The 23,057-nt window shown below is 39.2% G+C and overlaps 1 long non-coding RNA gene across 3 annotated transcripts in view; it reads left to right on the top strand.

Moving 5' to 3' along the window:
• LOC135289252 (uncharacterized) overlaps positions 1-23,057 on the top strand; it is a 107,981-nt gene that overhangs the window by 37,721 nt on the left and 47,203 nt on the right. For all 3 annotated transcript variants that reach the window (XR_010352036.1, XR_010352037.1, XR_010352035.1), the window contains one exon: positions 16,334-16,452. This is a non-coding gene — a long non-coding RNA (uncharacterized LOC135289252). The remainder of the gene's footprint in view (positions 1-16,333; positions 16,453-23,057) is intronic.

Genomic DNA, 23,057 nt, shown 5'->3' with positions numbered 1-23,057 from the left:
TCTCTCTGATACATTAAAGTGTCTTTCTAAGAAGCTGTGAGAGTTTGTCCAAACAAGATGATTATTGTTTCACGTTAAGAGAGTAATTCAGATACTCATCTCTTTCATATTATCACTGATAATGTTGAGAATTAAATTATGAGGTTGCCAGCAATATAAATGTTTGCAATCTCAATTACTTTAATGAACTCTCATTGTCTAGGAAAATAGATTTGCTCTATATTCCCTTTGCAAGAATTTTTCTGCTCTGTGTCACTCATTCATTTTATTGGAAATAGGAATGTGTTGCCTGACTTTATGATGGAGAATGACATCAGTATTCTGGGATTCTGTAATCTCAGTTGGAGAGAGAAAAAAAAAAGCTAGAGCTGTTACCATTTCTCATGTTTTGGTGTTTTCAGCTTTGAGGAAAACAAATCTAGTATCAGTGTACAAAGATGAAATAACATTCACAGCCTAAAAAATACTTTTACTTGCTGTTGTAGTCAGCTACTGAGTGCTACTCTAGGACAGTGCAAATATAGGCTCTGTGTCATATTGGCTTTCAAGGCACGAGTATAGGATTCCTCATAGTGTTAAAGCCTTTCACAGTAAATGTCTGTGCTATAAATTTTGATGTACTTCCCAGCTGAATGGATGCTTTGAGTGGAGACAGACTGGCTGGAGCTAAAGTAGTTAGGTTTGATTTACCTCTTCTTTATTATTCAGTTCTATCAAGAATTTGGAGTAGTGATATCAAGGCATGTTGATTGACTTCAGTTTGTAGATTGAAATAAAGTGAGTGCTATTTAACCATATAAGGATATCATGATGAAATAATGTGTAGATTTGTAAGACAGACAATGAAACCCGATCTTTGCAAATAAATCCATTGACAGATGAGTTTTTCTTAATAATCATTCAGTGTGTATTTTTTGTGAAAGTCCTTATGGGGTTTCCAGAATTAGAGAATACTTGTGAAGAGTCCCTGTGTGTGCCATTTCTTAAGCACTATTTATATTTAGTTTGATTTGTAAAGTTTGGTTTGCATATGTTGGCCATATTCATGCAGTGTGTTTCATCTGCTGCTTTTTCTAGAGCTAAAACAGTTCTTGCTGCCCAGCTTTTACAGAATATTCTTCCTTGCTAAAAATTTTCAGCTGCGGTTGTAGTGAGAGTGAGATAGCTGTTAGTGTGCCTAAAATGAATGATGTAAAAGAATTGATCCATTTTCTAAGTCCTGTTATGACACTCTATAGGATTCTTCATAAATATCTACATACTTCTGATATTTCTTGTTGGATGGAACAGCAGGTATTTGTGGAGCCAAGTAATTCCCTCACCAGTTTCCCTCACCTAGCTTCCTCACTAAGAAGCAAAATATGATTTCTCTTTTCTTCTGGAATTAGGGAATGATCTCAGGATTACTTTCCAGCTAATTATTAATGAGATTCATTAACAGTTTTCAAGTCATTAATCCTGTGAAGACCTCCTGTGTTCTGCTGCAAATTATAGGTGGCTTTTAAAGGACTGTCAATACTGACAGTTTAAAGTACCATGCAGTAAAAGGGGCAAGCAATGGTGGGGAAAAAAAAGCCCAAGACAGATGTGCAACTGTCCTGAGAAAGACCAGGGGTCATAAAATTAAATAAGTCCTTGCCAGCAGTATTTCAGAAGGTAGTGTGATAGTTATGTGTGAATCCCTAGGGGCTTTCTGAATGGGAATGCCTGTCAACTGTGGCAGCTGTAAGTTACAGTCCTCCAAGCACATATTTGGTCCTCTGCATACTTGTCATGCAGTCTGATGGCCCAAGGTTAAGCCAGAATTAGGATATTTATATCCTGAATATTATTGTCACTAACCCACACCAGAGTTAGACACAGTTGATCTGTATTTGGCCATTGCATTAGACTCTGCGCACTCGAGGGAAATTCCCAAAAAGAGGAGGGGAAGGTCTGAGTAGTATCAGCTGTTACCATGCAGGAAAGTGACAATTAAACACTCTGTGTATACAGTTCTGGTTAGTGTCTATGCATGCAGAAATGTGACCAGTTCTCACAGACATATCTGCTGTTACTGCGCGCCATGCCATGCTGTGCTTGCTCAGACAAAACTGTCAGCAGCTGAAGGTGGAGCATGATCCTGTGATCCAAGGCCTTATTTTTTGATCACCATATCCTATATATTAACTAGTCTAAACAAGGTGAAATATAGAATCCTTGCCAGCTTTTACCAAAATAGAACTCTATAAATGAATCTCACTTTATTATTTTCTCTCTCTGTCGATTTTCTGAGACCAACCCTTCTCACAAACGACAAAAATGCTTAGCATTCAACTGAAGAGCTATATCAGACTCCAGATGAATTTGAAATTGTTGCAACCCTTAAGCATTCAGGTCTTTCAGAGACTATGAAAATCCAAAGAATATGTGCAAAACAGACCCTGCAGAGTGAAGTTGCAATTGCAACAGGAGATTTAGTCTGTCTCACATGTCCTGAAGAGTCATACTTGGGTTTTTATTGCAAATGAAAAAGAAGTCTGCATACAACTGGAAGGTTATGGAGTAAAACCACATATAGCATACTGAGTTATCAAAAAAGTATGGTTCCCACTCATTACTTGTAATGGATGGGAATTCCCTTTGAAGTTCTAGTATTACAAGTTCTAAATTATTTGCTGTAAGTGACTGTCTCTTTGTTTTGAATGTATTTAATGTCAGGTAGAATATTCTTGTGATGGTACTTAGGGAAAAAAAAAAGTGTAATTGTGCCTTTTCTGTAAAAGAGAAAACCATGCAGCCAAGTTCAATATTAATCAGACAGCCCAGGACAGAGCGGCAAAGATGAGGAGGAGAGACCTCACAGATGCAGCTCCACAGATGTAAAACCAAAAGCTGTGCTCCTGACCACATCCTTTGAAGTGGTTTCTAAACCAAATCAGTTTGAAGGAGCCTGGGAACATCTTTCATCATCAGTCTCCTTGCTGCCCTTCCTTGATTAGTGTCAATGAGTTTGAGGGTGAGGGCTGAAAAGGCTTGCCAGTGCAGCACTTTTTGTTCTATCCCTCAGGCAGAATTCCGGGAAACATATGCAATGAATTGTCTTTACTTCTAAGTATTTTTCAGGTGAGACTAATATAACTACCTGTCCAATGGCTATATACAACATATGAAACATATGTGTTGCAACTGACACAGTTTTGTAATGGCAAAGTGCCAGTACTCAGTATGATTTAAATATCTTGGACTCAGTGTTAATCAGTAGCTTGTCTCTGAGAAGACTGTGCTGATATTTCTAGTTAGTTCTTGCTACAAAACTGATTATTGAATCTAAGGTGGTCCAGTTCTGTGAAGCAGAGTGTGAATATAATTTGCTTAACATTGCCATTTTCCATTATTTTATTAATTACATTTCAGAATTAATAATAATTATTCAAGAATGCAGTTGTTCTCACTTATTTATGTGCTTCTGAATTACTTGAAATACATCTTGGAATTACCAAATCATGGAGATGTAGAAGACAAAAGCTAAACTATGGCTCTCTCATAGTATGACTCCTTGGATTTTGTTGGATTATTCTGCCTGTTTTATAAACTCTGTTTTCTTCAATGCCATGTCTTTTAATTTCCATAAATAATTATTCTGTGTCAGTAGCTGAGGTAATTTCTCTGAAGTCCATTCAGTTGCCCATATGCATGACAACCTTACTGCTATTAGGAGGAAAAGCATGGCATCATATGGAGCCACTAAATACATAATTTCTAGTTCCACATCACATTTCATAGCAGTCTCAGTGTTCTACTTAGTGGGTATTTTTGTGTACATGTCTTTCTAAATCTGGCACTACAAGTTTCAGAGGCAACTGTTACTGTACTTTCAAAAATCTAAATGTCAGAAGTTCCTCAATATATGTTCCAAAATCTACTATGTCAGAAGTTCCTCACATCAATGATAATTAGGCATCATTTTGACAGTTCTCACAGTTTAACATATCTCTTAAGGAGCTAATGACTACATCATAATCTCATCTTTCACTAAAAAATGTGTACATAAATAAATACCACTCCACAAACTGGCCTATTGCACAGACCATGAAAGAGGAGCACTGCAAATCCAAACATCTTTAGGTAAATAGGCAGCCCTCAACATGCATTTTTATTTAATCTTCATTGTTTTTACCAACACCTTCAGCTTTTTGTGATCCAGATTTTTTTTCCCTCTTTTCCTCTTTCTTCTGTTTTGATCGCTCAAGGTTGGCAACACAATCACAGAACCACAGAATCATTTAGGCTGTAAAAGACCTCTGGGATTATCAAGTCCCACTTTTAAAAATGCCACCCTCTTAACTAGACCATGGCACAGTCCCCGTTCAGTCAGTTCTTTCTTGATCATCTTCTCGGATGGCAACTCCACTGTTTGGATGGACAGTCCATTTCAATGCTTAACAACAGTTCCCATGAAGAAATTCTTACTTATGTCCAGTCTGAAAAGCAGCACCTCCCTTGGGGCAGCTTCAGGTGATGTCCTCTTGCCCTGTTACTGGTTGCCTGGGGGAAGAGACTGACCCTCTCAGCTGTAATTTCAGGCAGTTGTAGACAGTGATAAGGTCACTACCGAGCCTCCTTCTCTCCATGTCCCTTCAAGCCTTCTCATAAGATTTGTACTCCAGACCCTTCAACATCTCCACCACCTCAATGTCCTTGTAGTGAGGGCCCACAGTACTCAAGGTATGGCCTCAGCAGTGCAAACACCTGATGCTACTCCATGAGAAGAAACTCTAAATCCACTCCAGCTCTCTAGTTTTACAAGTGAAAAAGTCATCATCAGTCTTCCAGTAGTAAAATTTAAATGCCCAGATCACTTGCACATAAGCATGGTTCTGGAACTGTTTACATTTTACTGCATAAGATTCATTATTTTTGTTATATATCTGATGGAGAGATGGAAGGTGATAAGTACAGATGGATTTTGGTAAGTAAATGTATAGAGATACACACCATTTCTGCAACAGAAAATAAAATACATACATAAAATAAGAACAGTTTTCACTTCAAAGAGAAATGCAAAAATTTTAAAAAGTTTCAATACATAAAATTCATTTTCTGTTAAAAAATACATCTATGTTTTCTGTGTTCTTATATGCCTAATTTGGGTAGTACCATTTTCCTTGGAATAGTATTGTTTGATTAAATTAAGATTGTTTAACTGTGGGCAATTCTGAAACCTAGACAAATACTACAGTCACTCTCCTTTGGCAAAGTGACCTCTCAGTGCTACGGTTTTAAAAATGCAGTGGTAGGGTTTGTGTTGCTTGATGTAGAAGAAGTAATACACCCAAATTTTCTCTGCATTAGGCAAGGCAATTTCATGAAGTTTTTAGCAAGTTTCATGTCAATCACCAGAAAAAACAGAAAGAGGATGAAGAATCAATGGTAAGGGCAAGCAAAGGTTTTGTGAATTTACTGTAAGATTTTCACATTTAGGAAGTTAAACTTCAAGAGATCCTTCTGAAATTCTTTTAATTCCTTGTTAGTTTAAGTTAGATATTTTTTCAGAATGTTCTTCATATTTTTGGTGGTGACTCAGATGTAAAAAGATCCAAAGGAATGATATGAAGCTAGTAATAAAAACTATGTGATCTGCAATAGACTTTTTTTTGGCACAACTGTTCAAGATTTTCTGTATGTGTAAAAGCCACAGAGTACTTTTCAGAACACAGGAAATCACTCCATGCTAAAATTTCTTATCACCTCATGCCAACAGAAATGCTGTGATAAAACTACTCCACATTTTTAGAAGAAAAATAATTTTTTTGTACTTGGATTATGAAGAATTTGACCTTTTGGTGACTCTGACAAAAAGATCCATTGAAAATGACTCGTGAGAAATAACAGCTTAGTATGAAGTTGAGTAAAGAGGAGCTATAGGCGTGCAATGTGATGTAGTCAGAAAAAAAGGCAAACACACTACTGGTGTGTATTAGAAGTACCTCTGTCAGAAATGGAAAGCTGTTAGAGTCAGACCCATCTACCTGTCACTTGTGAGACCTCACCTTGGGCACTGCACCCTGTGGGATGATGACAAAAGATCCATCAATGCCTACACTGTGTACCTGCTGCATTATCTTTGCAGATGGAGAGCTGCATAATGCACCTCAAGGAGGGATGGGTTGGCTGAAGGAGAAGGTCCTGTGCAGATAGGATGCACAATGGCTCTGATGAACTGCACAGAATGCAACAGTCACGTGATTGTAACTGCAAAGGCCCCATCACCAAAAATGTAACTTTTAGAATCAAAAAGTCATAGAATGACTCAGGCTGGAAAAGACTTCCAAGATCATCCAGGCCTTTGACTGATCATCACCATGCCAACTAAACCATAGCACTAAGTGCCATGTCCAGTGTTTCTTGAGTACTTCCAGGGATGGTGACTCCAGCACTTCCATGGACAGTTTGTTCCAGTGCTTGACAACCTGTTAAGGGAGGAAATTCTTCCTGATGTCCAACCTGAACTTTTCCATGGTGCAGCTTGAGGCCACTTTCTCTTGCCCTCAAATTATGCATTAAAACACACGTCCTGCAAATACTAGTAAATATAATGAAGTACATGCTACCATGTGTATGACCATATTACTCAAACTGTCTGCTTAGATCATGCTGTATGTAACAGAGAAGGAGGGGATAAGACTGGGTTGTATATATGGGTAGGAATTTCACCTAAGTTAGGAGAAAAACTCAAAATCACCTTACCAACAACTGACTGGCTACTTTCTGCTCCCTCCTCCCAAGGAGAAACACCTTCTTCTTAAATGTCTGTGTAGGATGGTTGTTACCCAGGTTAGCACTGTATTATTGTTATTAGAGCTCTGTTGCATCTAATGCATTCAGCAACGACAATGCTGAATCTGTATGTCTGTTGCTTCAATAAACTACAGTATTTGTGAATCTGTGATTGTAAAGTTCTTACTGAAGCGACTGGACCCAAAGTTTCTTTCTGGCTAATTGCACCATTCGTGAGTATATGACACCCCAAGTTCTTATTGAACATGACAAGACTTCTAGTGCCAAGTGGGTTATAATCAGAGATCAAGCCTAGTTACACCCAGCCTCTTTGATCTCTGAGAACCAGGTGGAATGCAAGGGGGCTTATGTACTGGCCAAATGCCTTAACCTTAATGCAACAGACCCTCAACATACAAAGGGAATGGACTCATTGAAGCAGTTCCAGAGGAAGGCATGAATATAATCAGAAGGATGGAGACCTCTCCTATGAAGACAGACTGAGGGATTTGGGCTTATTCAGACTGGAAAAAAATATTTTGGAGAAACCTCATAGCAGCCTTTCTAAAGGAGGCATACAAGAAAGCTGAAGAGGGACTTTTTAAAGAGAGTGTAGTGAGAGGATAAGGGTTAATGGCTTTAAACTGAAAGGAGGCTTGTTTAGATTGGATATTAGGAAGAAATTCTTCATTGTGAGAATGGCAAGGCACTGGAACAGGTTGTTGAGAGAAGTTGTGAATGCTCCATCCCTGGAAGTGTTAAAGGCCAGGCTGGATGGGCTTTAAGTAGCCACCTCTCACAGGAGGTGTTCCTGCCCAGGGCAGGGGGGTTAGAACTAGATAGTCTTTGTCACTTCCAGCCCACACTTTTTTATAATTCTATGATGAAAGATCGTTTGTACAATTAATTTCAAATTTGGATGTTGTATTTAGGAAAAGTTGGTTTGGATTATAATGGGAGAGGAATGGAGGAGAAAGAAGTGCAAGACACTAGAATAGGCTAGTTTGCTTTACATTGTGAAAACACAAACTATGAAGAAATATGTTCATTTTCTAAAGCAAGGAGGAAGAAGAGTTGTGTATAACAGCAGTTTATGCTGGCAGAAGCCCAAGCATAGCTATGGCTCACAGCTTTAAATTACAGAGTCTTTTCAAACAGAACAAAGGAGCAAATCACTTAAACTGGTGCAGACTACTGTACATGCAGTTAGAGAAGTCTGGGGTTCAGCACTTAGGAGGTCAATTCTGGCATGGCTTGCTACGAAGGCCAAAAAGGGAAATGGCAGCTGATTTGGAATTTTTTTTAGTGAAATCTCTTTCTCATGGGAAATTCTAAATTAGAAAACAAAAAATTTCCCACTCTGGCTTGAAATTTTATTTTACTTGAAACTTTCAATTCCTTTTTTGATTCCCCTCCCCAAGATTTCATTCTTCACCTTGACTGGGCATAAGCATTTTTTGTGTGAAAAGAAAACATTTTCCTTTAGGGCTTTGTTAACAGCCATACCTTGGGCATTGCCTGGCTGTACAGAGAGGCAGCAATTTACATCTCTATTCTATTTGCTCTTCAAGATTTTAATTCTGTTTCCCTCTAAGGGATACCCTTCTTTGTGTATCCTCTGTAACAGTAAGTACACATTTTCTGCTTTATTCTCATTCCAAGCCAATATACATGAAGGGATCAGATCTCTATGTTATCAGGATTTGATCAGTGATGATTGGATATTCAATACTCAGACTTCAAAAAATATCTAGAATCACAAGTATAGTAGCTGATAGACCTCTCAGGTTTAGAAATCTATCCACAAGAAGGATTAAAGAATGACAACATGCATGGAAACTTTACTACACATGGGCAGGCTGCCCATCAGTCAAGAAGAAGTAATGATGGAAGTTTTTTCACTAAAAGCCTTTTTTAGGGATGCAGGAAGTGTGGCTTAGTACAGGTGATCTGACTATTTTCTTCTTTCTTGTTTTAAAAGTAGTTTTAGTGCATTTTAATTTGAAAGACTGAAGAGATCTTCCAGTGATAAGAGGGGTAGGCTACATGACAGACTTAAGAAGTGCTGGACATGTCTGCAGTCTAAACATCTGAGCTGGCATATAGCTGCTGACACTAGAAGCCCTGGATTTCTATATTTTGGCTGTAAGCTAAGAGACTCTAGCCCTGAAATTCCTAGTAGCAAGGAAGTTCTGTAGCAAGGGCTGTCCAGCTTCCCTGCAGGGCCACTCACCGGGCACATGCTGTGTTCTGTCAGAGACAGGCCATGTCTTCAGGATCTGATTGTAAATGCTGGAAGGAGGTTCTTTGAAAATCTGAATTATGTGAAAATCATATCTCTGAATTATATCAAATTATATTTCTGTAAAATATTTTGGATAGGGGCTGTTCCTGACTACAGTTTTAAAGAAAATTCTAGAGAATTCTCCTGATTGGAGAATGGGAAGACATGAGGTCATCCCAATGTACAGCCTCAGACAGTAACACATCAGGGAAACTACTTAAACTGTAGTTTGCTTACCTTCCTCTCTTCATTCCTTCCACCCATACATTCCACTGCCTCCACAAACACAAAGTCCAAAGAGCCCTCCTCAGAGCTGCAGCTTTTCTTGGTGTAAAGTGCTTTCACTTCCAATATCAGAGGAGTACATGGGAGAAGTTCTGATTTGCAGCCCTTTCTGGCATGAAGAGATAACATACTGAAAACATGTTTAATTGCCTAGTTGAGTTGGAGCTGAAAAAACTGAAATAACATCATCAATAGCTCTGTTAGATATCTTTTTTGCTAAAACTTTGCTACCTTCTAAGCATACCTTAAGACAGCTGGCAGCAATTTGTTGAGCAGAAACAAGCAGTAAAATCAGACTGGCAGATGAGGTACAATTGGAATTGCTTGCCCTCTTCTTTTTTCCCAGATTTGGATTAATATTTAGCTGTTAATTTTTTATGTTTTCCTACCCTTCAATTCTCCCTCCCATTTCAGTGTGGGAAAAAATGTTGCAATATCTCAAAAACTCCTGTGGAATTGAAGGATACTTTCGATTTAGATTGCGAGAGCAGATATAATACAAATAATATTGTTCTTTTCTCTTCCTTTAGTTTGTCTTTCCCTGAGTTTCTTTTCAGTTACATGAATAGAGCTAGACTTATTACAGTGTGAAGTGTCAGAGTTCACTGACTCAGACAGAAAACATGATACATGATTGAAATATCCTTTTAATACAATTTCTCCACTAAATATCTGGGATTACAGCACATGCAGAGCTTGAAAAGTGTAAAAAAGCATGAAAAGCTGGGAACAAAATAAATATAATGCTCTGTTCAATTCCAGAATGGCAAATTTTAAAAGGCATCTCATCACATCCCGCATGTTTTTTGTTATAGCTGAAGCCTTTTGGTTAACGTAAATGACTGTGCAGCTATTGAAACTGGTGTACACAAAACAAAAAATTAATTCATGATCTGAAAGAAGAGAAAGCTACTGCATTTTTCTCCTCTGACTAAACTGAAAGTTGTTGTTGTATTTACAATATGCAGCATTCTGGAGAGAGAGGGAGGTTTGTGTGGGACTGGCCTCCCAGACAGATCAAGCAGCAATGGCAACAACAACTTTGTTGTTTAGTGGTTTTCAGAGGCACATTCAAAGCTCTTACAGGAAGAGCGCATAAAAAAATCTTTAAAGAAACACAGTCAAATGCTAAATTTAAAGCAGAAGTGAAAATGTGGTTTAAAATAGACTAGGAATCACGTTCCAAAGAGACACCCTTCAAGGCTCTTGAATGATGTTAGAGAAAATATGGTCTGAGACTAGGACTGAGAATGGTCCTGACAGTAATACAATCAAACACCATAAATTCATTCTTAGAAAGATTTTTATGATTTTTTTTTTCATTTTGCAGGACGCTAAGTACTTCTGTACAATGCTAGAGTATGATGTAATTGCTAATTAAATGCTCTTCCCAAGACTCACAGTAGTCACGTTGGCTACATTTACATTATTACATAAACAATGGCCAGGCAGCAAGCAAGAGCCTTGGACTCCAGATAGCTGAGACAGATTGACTACTGATTCACCTCTCTGCTCTACTTGGCTGACCTTGTCCAAGATGGAGCTAGTCTTGGTTCTAGGGACAGGTATCTCCAGGGAGCATTCCCACCAAACCACAGTGTAGGTGTTGCATCAGGGTTGGCTCCTTCTGCAGTACGCCATCCGGCAAAGCAATCCTGTTAGGCTTTGCATCCCCTTATATCCTTACATACCTCCTTTCTACTCTCAGGGGTATACAGCCATTACCCTGAGTTTCAGCCTCTAAAATCCACTCTGGCATAGCACATTCTTCATGATGTCACACAGTCCCAGGCCCTTCTTCCAGAAACTTTGTTCGCTGGGCCTCTTGTGCTGCAGTGAGGTACCATCTGAGTCAGGTGAAGGTCCACAAAGGACCAGTGTACACTGGAAATATTTGCACACAATTTCTTTGGCTAAGAATATGGGAGCAGGGATATAAGCACATGCAAAGCAATCAGGGAATGATACCTCTTGTGCCCTAATACTTTGTCCTGAGGGATTTTCTGAGGTAGAGATTGTTTACCTCTCTTTAATAGCGCCTACAACATGAAAACTTGCCCATGATTACAAGAAACTGAGCATGAACTTTGATTTGCCTAAATATGTGTAAATTATACTCCAGCCCTATTTACACCCTTGCTGGGATTTGGGAAGGATTAAAAGAAAAAAAAAAAAAAAAAAAAGAAAAGATAGATTTTAACAGTTTGTTCAATGGTGAACCTGGACAGTTTATTTCAAAGATATACTCCACTGCCAGGAAGACCACAGGGGTTTTTTTTTGTTGTTGTTTTTGACCTAAAAAATTTATTTCTCAAGCAGTCATTTAAGTTTAGCAGCAAAGGCTTTAGGAAGATAACCAAACTATCATGAGACTTGGACATTGAGAAGGACACAGAGCATAGGACCAGGACTCAGAGGTTTCTTTTCTTTTACCAAAGATTATTGAGGGGTTTTAAAAAGAATATCTTATAATCAACTGTATTTTGTAACTTATGAAAACAACAAAATTTTAGAGTTTTGGGTTTTTTTTTCAATTTGTAAAAACTGTCATTGCTTTCTTGCACGAAATGTTAACACCAGCAAGAGTGTTTCAATCAAGTTGAAGCCTGTTTATCATCTCTCTTGGCACAGCCTAAATCAAGGCAATGTAATAAGCTATCTGGAGAAATGCTTTTCTTAGTATTACTCTTGGATGCAGATGAAGAAGTTTAGCTTATGAAAACATTTTGTGTTTATTAGTATAATCATTGTTGAATCTAGCTATCGTAACAGATCAAATCAATACTTGAAAAAATTTTTAAAAAGCTATATATTTAAAGGCAACAGGAATACATTACTGCAGTTCAGAAATAAAACAACAACAAAAAAAATCCCTTTTTATTTTAATTCATCTTTCACAATAATTTTTCTCTTTCAGTCTGGATAATGCTTTCTCTCTGTGGCACACCCAGTCCTGTAGACTATATTTATAGCTCTGAAAATGCACACACTTAAATATTCTATAAGTTGCTATAACTCACACAGAAGCTGTGGGTGAATATTGAAATTGTTGGCTGTACCTTTATAAACTGTTTTATGCTGACAGTGTAACTATGTGACGATCCCTTCTGGTTTTAAATTTCCTGACTAAGTATGAATTTCTAGCAGACTATTCATAGGTGCACTTGAAGAAAATAAAGTGTATTTTGCACACTTTTCCACTGAAATACAGCTATCTTCAAAAGGCAAATGGAATCAGCTTAAAACAAACTATAACCCCACAGAGGGGAACACTCCCACAGTTCAGGTGCTGGTTATAAAGTCAGTTTATATTTTTTGGGACTGATGCAAGAAATGAATGAAGAAATTTCTTTGAAACACAGGAAAGGTTCTGTTTGCATTATTTTTCTTTGCTGGATCTAGGTTTAGACTGATTCTCATTTTATCTGAGCCCTGTTCCCCACCTTCACATGAGTACACACAAAGCGGGGGCTTCAAAGCTGACAGCACTGGCCTAAACTCTGTTCTTGTTAAAAGCATTGGCAAAAGTCCCAGTGGCTTCAACAGCAACAGGATTAGGCCAACTGTGCATGCTTTGAAAAATTCACCCAAGGCAATAAATCTAGCATTAATTCACAAAAGAGAAAACCAAACAGAAAAAGGAATGAAGAGAGGGAAAAGAGGAATCATCGTTCAGTTGCTCAAAGTCATTTAACAGAGAAGTTTCCCTAATCACATATTGTGGTGTAGGGTCTGTGTGGCTGGTACATGAGAGTTTATGTTAGGCTGCTTAGGACTGTCCAGAGAGTGAAGATCCCTTCCCTGGCCACTGTGCAGAATGTTCTGATAATCCTGCTATTTAAATTGTGCAAGAGCAAGAAGAGCTCTGAGATCACAGTTCCAACTCACCCAGCTACAGAACTGTACTGGATCAGGCCAGCACATGCTTCACCCTTTCCACTGCAAAGCATAGGCTGCTCCAGCCTCTACTGTTTTGAGGTACTTTGCTGTCATTCATTTGACATATCGGCATCCACTTTTCCTCAACTCAAATTGCATGTACCTAAGGGGGACCTACAAGAAAGCTGGAGAGGATCTTTTTACAAGAGCATGTAGTGATAGGACAAGGGAGAATACCTTCAATCTGAAAGTGGGTAGGTTTAGATTACATATTAAGAAGAAATTCTTTACTGAGATTGGAGTGTGGGACACTGGAACAGTTTGCCCAGAGAAGTTTGGATGCCCCATATTTTGAAGTGTTCAAGGCCAGGTTGGATGGAGCTCTGAGCAACCAGGTCTAGTGGAAGGTGTCTTTGCCCATGGTGAGTGAATTGAAAGTAGATGGTCTTTAAAGTCCTTTCCAACACAAATTATTCTATGTTTCTATGATTTACATAAACTTTTTTAGTACTCATTTGCCTGTGTTTGTCTTTGAATTACCTCCTTTATGTTGTGGTTTGGTGTGGGGGATTTTTTGGTTTATTTTTTCTTTTTTTTTTTTTTTTTGTGTTTTGGGGTTTTTTAAATTTGTTTTTGTTGTTGTTGTTGGGGGTTTTGCTTGGTTTGGTTTTGTTGCCTTTTTTTTTTTTTTTTTTTTCCCCTCACATGAATCTTGGAGAAATGGGACCAAAAATGCAATGGCAAAAAAACTTTGGTGTGAATGTAGTAGGACTGGATTTTTGTCATCATTGCACTTGACCTGAACTTCTTTATCCTTTCACCCTTAATATTGTAACAGCCTTTGCCATCTTCTGTGCTGCCACAAATTGAGTAATGCTCAAAGCATTGACAACACTTTTTACACTTTTTCACAAAGTGGCAACTTTGGAAACTGTCCAGACTCTTCTTAACTTTCCAAATGGTCATGTTTTCTCACCTTCACAAGGTGACTTGCATCTCAGATGCTGACCTTCTTGCCAGTATAGATAGGTGGTATTTCCCCCTTCACTGTTCATGATCTCCTCATGCTGCCTTGGAAAAGCAAAAGGGCTTTACATAGACATACAATGTGGCATTATCATTGTGCAAGGATTTGTCCTTATTTTTAGAGAAGGAGAGCATTTACACCTCCTCCTGACACCTTGGTGGAAAAAAAAGAATTTTATGAAACAAAGTTGTTAGTACATTTCAGACACCTAATCGTGATTTTTATTTCAACCAATATCATGTGAATCCCAACGAATTTTATTTGCAGATTCTTCCATTCACCCTTTATGGTATGAGAAGCTCAATCCAGGGTTTGAAATAGTAAAATAGATTATTCTGGCATCCCGTTTTAGCAACCAAGACTTTCAGATTTGCATTGGTGTAGATTCAAAGTCTTATATTCCTTTTCTGGCCTCATATCAGCATCATTTTTGCACAATTTCATGACCACAATGTGAATTAATGTATATTTTCAATGTGAAAGAAAAATCCTGATGCATGTAAAGAACAAACAGACTGAGAGAGTGTTTGGAAGAATACCATTAAACCTAGGAGTTTGATGCTCACACAAAAACTACAACTGGTGTTTTTGGCAAAGAAATGCTCCTAACTAAATTTTTGTATCTAGTTCTGGGGAATTTATTGATTTGCAGTGCTTACTGGCAGATCTACAAGAATTCATTTTGCACGAACCTGGAATGAAGTGTACAGCCAAATGAAAAGTAGGAAAAATAATAATTTTTTACTGACAAGAAGTTTTAGGTTTTGGGAGGCATTATTTTTTTCTTCATTCATTCTTTCATAAAACTGAAGTTGATTTCCAACTGCTGAGAACTAAAAATGAAATCTCAAAACTGAAATGCTGACATTTTTTCAGTTTTGAGGCTTTTTCCCTTAAACAGCCTACACAAAAAATCAAAAGACAAAACCCAACAACAACAACAAAACACAAAACAAACACAAACAAAAAAACAAACATACAAACAAACAAAATTTGAATCACTGTTATTCAGTAAAACCATTTTGGCCAAAAATTTTTATCCAACTCCACATCTGATATTCTCCCATAATGCTTCTCTTTTTTAATACAGAGTGGGAACATGCTGTAATGCAAAACTTAGTGCAAATTCAGTAAAACTGTGCAGAAGGACAAGTCAGCACAGAAGAAAAAAGAAAAAGCTAGATGATACCTGTGTCCACATCAACCTTGTTAAACCATGCAGAACTGCTTTTTTTTTTCCTTTCTTTTAGTAAACCCTGGGATACTTCTAATACATCTGCTTCTTCTTATGTTCAAAAGGTAATCGTGATCTTGGAGTGGGAAAAAGTATATGTTAGAACAGGAAATCACACATGATACAAAATAAATGCATTGTCATTTTTGCATTTCCTTGATATTCACACATTTGTTATTTTTATATTTTCTTGATATTCAAAACTCATAATTTATATTAGTGATTAATTTAAAAATAAAAAGATGCTTTTATTGCCTAAATAAGTTAGATGTCATCAATAATCATGACCTACTTGTTAAACCAGAGGAGCCCAAGATTTTAATGGCAACTGTCACACAAACATGCAAACAACAAATATCTATAGGCTAACACAACAAGTACAGACCCAAAGAAGAATGCTAAAGAGAGAATGAATTGGGGAAGTTTTAGTTTGTTCACAGTTTGTTCACAATCACATGTGAAATACAAACTTAAAGTGTGAGGTGCTGCAGTGTGTGGTCACTTTTTTGACAGGCCATGCATAGTCAATATGAGTATGGAGACATGTAGTTATGGCAAGTGGTTTTTTCATTTGCAGGAAGGCTAACATCAATGAGAAGTTTTCCATCACTGGTGTTTAGGCTAGGCCTTAAGATAGCAGCAGAAGAAGCTAGCGGATTTAACTTTTACTGTCAATCCTACATTGAAAGAGAGGTTCATATCTAGCCATTGCTGTGCCATGGCTTGTTACAGTGACAGTCAGAACGCTTTCTGTATGCTGCACTTTCGCTCTCTGCAGTCTTCAGTAAAGATCAGAGCTTCCCAAATGGTGGTATAAGACAGACTCTGCAAATCTGATGCTGACAGTAGCCTGAAATAATTGCAGTAACTGGACCCTTCCTGGAACCCAGCGGCCCAGTGTGTTAGTGAGCACAGAAGTGACACCTGAAGGATGGGATAAGTTATGTGGACTGGAGTGGCTGTTCCAGCTGGGAGAGACCACTGGTGAGTATAAGAAAAAAAGGCAGATGCATCAGTACTTGGTTTATGTAATGATTTGGAAAAAAATTGCAGGCCTGAAGAGTGGGTGGAGTTTATTGTGACTTCTGTTGAGTTTGGGTTTCCAAGGTACTGTTTATCACTTATTGGGGTAAAGCATTTCTTTGAATAAAATGTAAATTCCCATTCAGAGATCTGAATGAAATTAGGTGTTATTTTCTGCTGTTACATTTGAACTGTAAAAGTAAAATATGTATAATTTGGAAAAGGCTAAGATGCACTGGGCTCGTTCCTCTGGCATTTCCCATGAGATCTAAAGCTGACTTTTGGTTCTACAGATATTCTAGAGTATTTCAATCCAGGAAAAACATATTTGAAAAGGATCTTACATTCCTTTTCCAGATCTGAACTTGGTTTTTTGCCAAAGTGGTTTGAAGTAATCTCTTAGCCAGTACATATCTCAGACCTTCGCTTCTGAGCACAAAACATATTATCAGAAACCCCTGAACTGACCTAGAGATAACATTCCACCCTGGGACACTGGAAGATAAAAATGGGTGAGTTTGGAGTTTCCAGATTCCATATAAACAGCAAAAAAGCTGAAGCTTAGAAGTTTTCAGCTAAGGTACAATATGTGGATTAAAGAGCAAGACTGATATCAAGAAATAGATATTGTTTTAATGATAGCTTAAAAAAATACCCCAAACAGTCTGGAGGTCTCTGCCTTCCCTGCAGTTATGGCGTGGTCCCAGGAATATCCAGAAGAACAGTGTGATGACCACATTCATGTGTGTTCTTACATTTTGTTTTCTTGTAGGCAACAGGAATTTTGTGCAACTACCTAAAACAGTAGTTGCAATGTGCTTATTCACTAGATAAGCTTGGGTACCACTTTGAGAGCTATCTTTGTCCATACTCCAGGCTGTGGTTCTGATCAAATGTCTGGAGAGGGTACATGGGATGCAAAATGCCCCTGAAATGCCCTTCGCTCTGTAGTGTAGCTGTTATCTTTTGCTCTTGTATTTTTATACAACAACCTTGTATTTGCTAACTTCAGGCAAGACTTTTGTTTTAAAAATGCACATAGTCATTTTCTCTGCTGTCAGAACAAGTTCAGACACATATGTTAGAAGTGATTTTAAAACAATGCATTCATTTCATAAAGCACTTGAATGACTACCTGGCATATATTTGAACTCTGTCTGATAACTGTAGCATTTATTTTCATAGTTTCCTCCTTCAAAGTCTGGCACTCTGATGAAGTCCTGACCACTTCAGAAAAAGCAAATGATGGCATTAATATTGCCAGCAGGAGGGTGTAAGCTAGAACCATTTGAAAAAAAAAAATGACATGGCTCTTTTTAGCTAAGCCTCTCCCTGGGAGTTGATTACTACAGAAAAGAGAGGTGAGAATTAGCTGATTTTACAAATGCCAGCATTCTTAGAAGGTTCTAGTAACAAGAAGTGCTGAAAAGAATGGCAAGCAAATCCTCATCTTCTGACACTAAGCTTGTCACTTCTGTGACATTCTTGGCCTCTTCTAACCCAGCGTCTGGGAATTTGAGACAATCTTTGGTCTACCACATGTTGGTGCAGAATATAGCTGCTGCAAATGAGACCAACCTACAAATGAGGAAAGGATCTATTTAAAAATGAAAAATCCCAGCCCCCTCATGCTTCCTTAGCACAGACACTTTTAGAACCAAATTTCAGTCTCATACTGACCACTTAATACTTTGTAAGCTGTGTTGCTCACCCCAGACAGTCAGGAATGTTTTGCTGCTTGTTTTTAAAGCCATTGTGCTATCATGCATGCCTCTGCTGGGAGCATCTACTCATTCAACACCATTGTGCAGTTCACATTCTCATTCTTCATTTCAGGAAAACTTTGCCTGGGTTTGTTTAAATGGCAGACCATCAGAGAAGTGAAATAATATGATAATTAATATTCCACCAGCAAAAGCAAGATTAAATTTGCTTAGTTTTGTAAAAACATAGTTCATGGCCTGAATAAGTGTTGACCTGGTAGCCCTTGTTGGTGGTATCATCTTCCCATTTGGTCTGCATTGCTAAGAATTTAGATGGCATAGAGATTTCAAATACTCACAGAATCACAGAATGACAGAATGCTGAATTATAAGGGACCTACAAGGATTATCAAGTGCAAGACCTGGCCGTACCCAGGACCTCTCCCAAGGATCACACCATGTGCCAGCGAGCATCGTGCAAACACTTGTTGAACTCTGTCAGGCTGGCGCTGTGACCTGGTAGCCTGTTCCAGTGCCCAGCCACCTTCTGGGTGAAAACCTTTTCCTGATATCCAACCTAAACCTCCGCTGACACAATTCCAGGCCATTCTCTTGGGTCCTGTCAATGCTTGCCAGAGGTAAGAGATCAGTGCCTGCCCCTCCTCTTCCCCTCAAGAGGAAGTTGTAACTGCAGTGAGGTCTCCCCTCAGTCTCCTCCAGGCTGAACAGACCAAATGACCTCAGCCACTCTTCTTACAGCTCCCCCTCAAGGCTCTTCAGCATTTCTGTTGCCCTCATTTGGATCGTTTCCAGCTGTTTGAGGTTTTTCTTATAGTGCATTGCTGAAAACTGCCCCCAGCACTCAAGGTGAGGCTGCCCCAGTGCAGAGCAGAGCAGGGCAATCCCCTCCCTTGCCTGGCTGGCCATGCTGTCCCTGATGTCCCCAGGACATGGGTGGCCCTCCTGGCTGCCAGGGCACTGCTGGCTCATGTTCAACTTGCCATGGACCAGAATCCCAGAGCCCTTTCCATGGCACTGCTCTCCAGCCTCTCATTCCCCAGTCTGTCTGTACATCCAGGGTTGCCCCATCCCAGGTGCAGAACCCAGCACCTTCCCTTACTCTTGCACTTCACGTGGTTGGTGGCTGCCCAGCCCTCTCTGCAGGGCCTCCTGGCCGGAGTCAACAGCTCCTCCCAGTTTTCTATCTGTGAGCTTCATATCCCCCCCAGTCGTGCACCCAATGATTTATGAAGATGTTGAAGAGCACAGAGCCTAAGGTGGAGCCCCGTGGAACCCAACTAGTGACAGGTCAGCACTCTGATGTCACCCCATTCACTGTAACCCTCTGTGCCAGCTGCTCTCCCATCATGTGATGTGTTTATCCAGCTGTGTGCTGGACATTTTGTCCACCAGGACAGTGTGAGAGACAGTACTGAAAGCTTTATTGAAATACAAAAGATCACATCCCCTGATCAGCTAGGTGGATTTACCTTATAAAAATAATTCAGGTTTGATAAGCAGAAATTTCCTCTTATGAAGCTGTGCTGGCTGTGACCAAAGACTTTTCAGTGCTTTTCAGTGTTTTTCAATATGTCTTCGAATAATCTTCTGCATTACTTTACCAGGCACTGAAGTGAGACTACCAGGCCTGTAGCTCCCAGAGTCATCCTTCTTGTGTGCCCTTCATTCACAGATTAAGCATTTTGTGGTGGGATTGTGCTCAGGGCAATAGAGTTACTGACTCCTAGGTCCCTTATTTTATGGAGGGCCTGTAGTGCTCCAGAGAACTACCTGCTTCTTCTCAGTTACTGCTACTGTAAGGTGTGAGGAGGTGTCTGTACCAGCTTAGCAGCGGCTTTACATGCCATAATGCCTGAGACATTTGAAATATTGCTGGGTAAGAGTTTTAGACAATTTTTTTTTAATTATTAATGATGTATATAATAGACTCAGCACAAGATATCTTCCTCAAGATTTTAGTGTCTCTTGGAGGTAAAGTCCAGTAATATGCCTTTTGCAGCTTGCTCAGAAATAAAGCTAATATCCTTTAATATCAAAACTTGGTCTGATGGGAGCCTGAAATACTAGCACAGAAATATAATGAAGCTTCTTACAGCAAGAAGCTTTACCTCAGCCATGCTCTTCAACCCCTGCTTTCTCCCAATGGCTCTGCTCTAAGATGACTCTGTTTAAAACATTTTTTCCACAATAGCTGACCCTTTGACACTCCCTTGCAGCCACATCACTGAGGTCAGGAGATAGGATGCACAGGGAATCTGTCCATGGACAGATCCCCTTAGCTTCACTCTTGCTTTTCTCCCAGTCTTGAAGCCTTGCTACTTCCCCACATAGTCTTATGAACAGATATTTCCTCTCCCCAAAATTGCCCCTTTTCCTTGCTTGTAAGGAGAAGTGCCTACCTAGACACTAGAGGTCTTAACTACAGATAGAGGCCAAGACCTGGCACCTTGGTTGTACCAGGACCTCATGTTTTAAGCTCAGTTTTAGAAAAAGTTTGTCTCTTCAAAATAATTCTTGTGGGTGAAAGTGAGGGACAGGGGTTCGGCTTGCTGCCTCTCATGTGGCAGAGCATCGGGTCTGCTCTCCATCAGAATGACCTAATTCTGCATACATCCATATTGGTCTGATCTGCATCACCATCGGTTCAGCATTCATTAATGCAATTGGGTGCAGAAAGCTTTCAGGGGAAATAGATGAAGAGAGAGAATAATATATGCTGTACTCTTAGAGTGGGAGTGAAATTAGATTATTTTTGTGCTATTCAGTTGAAACCTACTCAGTGACATTTTAGAAAGGTTGTGTGCAAAGGCCCTCCCTCTCTCCCCCTTCCATTCTTACTCCCCTTCTTGTCTTTCTCTTTCTTCTGCTCCTTGTCATTGTTGTTGTCTTCCTCCTCCTCATCCTTCTCTGCACAAGGCAGTGGTGGTGACAGTGCGCAGTGAAAGGTACCTCCCCATGCAGCCTCTGCCTCTGGCAGACAGTAAAACCCCTCCTGCCACCAGACATGTTGGCATTCTTTTGGCATGACAGTACAGGCCAGCTGTTTCTCCCACTGAGAGCGCAGGGCATTGTGTGAACCAAGGAATAACTCTCCTCTTCATTACAATGCTGTAACTGCAAATCTTCAGTAGAGTCATTCCCACTTTATCTGTGTGATAGCACAAGCCCTGAATTAATTTCACAGATTTCACACTGTGTTGAGCCACAGAGGAGGAACAGCCTCCTCATACATCCCCAAGGCTCTTGAGAGGATGTATTTGCTCACCTCCTACTTTAGGAGGAAAAAAGCTTGTCTCTTCTTGTTATATTTCTCATTAGAATCAGAACTGCTGGAATTGTTCATGTTAGAGGAAATATGCAGGTGCAGAGCAGTTCTTGACAACATGAAAAGTTAATGAGATTGCTTTGAGCTAGAGCACCAACAATCATATAGTCCCAGCTGGTATATGGACACCACACGCTTCTCAGTTGAATACTCAGCACATAAGAAATGCATGACTTGAAAGCTCTTATGGGTGTTAACTGAGAACATACATTTTATGTACCATATAACACTATCATGTATTTTTAAAACTATTAGGAGAAAGCACAAAGAATTGTGCTCTGACATTTGGGACAGGGTGTTACTGTAGGCTGGTTTTATTTGATATTATTCAAACTCCCTTTTTATTCTCCACAAAGGCAAGGCCTCTGACCAGTGCTGCTTCCATTGTATGACCTCTGAACTACAGCTGAACACATCAGTAGGTTATGTAACAGATAGAAAATACACTGAAATTAGGGAGATGTGAACTATTTACACATATTTGGTTTGACTGCAATACAGCAATTATTTTGTTGTGTAACATTAATGTAATTGTGGATATAGACTTATTTGTATCACTTTGCTTCTAATTGCAAGAGGAAGATACAGCAAAGATGATGAAAGAGCACAGTTAACATAAAGGAGACTTGTAAAACAGAACTGGAGAAAAACCTGAGGGAAACTGTAGTTCAGTTCTACCATGCAGTCTGTGCTCGCTGAAAGAAAAGAGAAAATGAAACAGAGACTGAAGATTTTTGAGTGCCCTGTCATAGCTGCCACTTGGTGTATATGTCAAAAAAAGTAAGCACTCTGATGCATATTCCTCTGCCTCTCTCAGGAATTTGCTTTGCACGGTTAGTGATTCCAGTCTGCTGTTGCCATGAGGGATTCCTGACCCCTCAGTCATACTGATTCCCTCCCCATTTGGGCATAAAATTATTAACAGGAAGAATAACTTTTCCAGGACAGAGAAAAAAAAGACAGGAAAGTTTTACCATGCCAGCTTTTAGGAAATTGAAGGTAGGAAGTGTGTAGCATAGCCCTAATATGTTTCTGTATTAATACATTCCAACAGTCTTGAATAATTCCATGACATTGAGATATGTACCGAGATAAATTCTTTTGCCTAAGCTGCTCTCTTTGACATTATGGCTTTTCAGTTAACTATACTACAGCAAAAATGCATTTTGTAGGGGAGAGAAGAAAGTACTTTGTAGGTGCTGTGATCAATTTACCAGTGCAGCTGACATGAACGTGCCCTAAGTCCTACTTGATCTTCCTAATACAATGTAATCCTTAATTATCTATTTTGACATCTAATGAGTTCACAACACGTGTGTGAACTCCCAAGGCATGTATCTGTCTTGCTTTGCTAATCCTGTTATCCTGGCTGTTTCTCTGCTAACTCTACTGCCATGAGTGACTCATAGATATAGTGTCTCTCCTTGCTGCTGTATCTCTGACATGTAATCATAATAATTACTCTCCATCATGAGGAAGGTCTGGAAACAATAAAATCTGCCACCTGTTGACATATG

The sequence above is a fragment of the Passer domesticus genome, chromosome Z, assembly GCF_036417665.1.
Source record: "Passer domesticus isolate bPasDom1 chromosome Z, bPasDom1.hap1, whole genome shotgun sequence".
Taxonomy (NCBI): Eukaryota; Metazoa; Chordata; class Aves; order Passeriformes; family Passeridae; genus Passer; species Passer domesticus.
The sequence above is the reverse complement of the archived record's forward strand: the minus strand, read 5'-3'. Positions and strand labels throughout refer to the sequence as shown.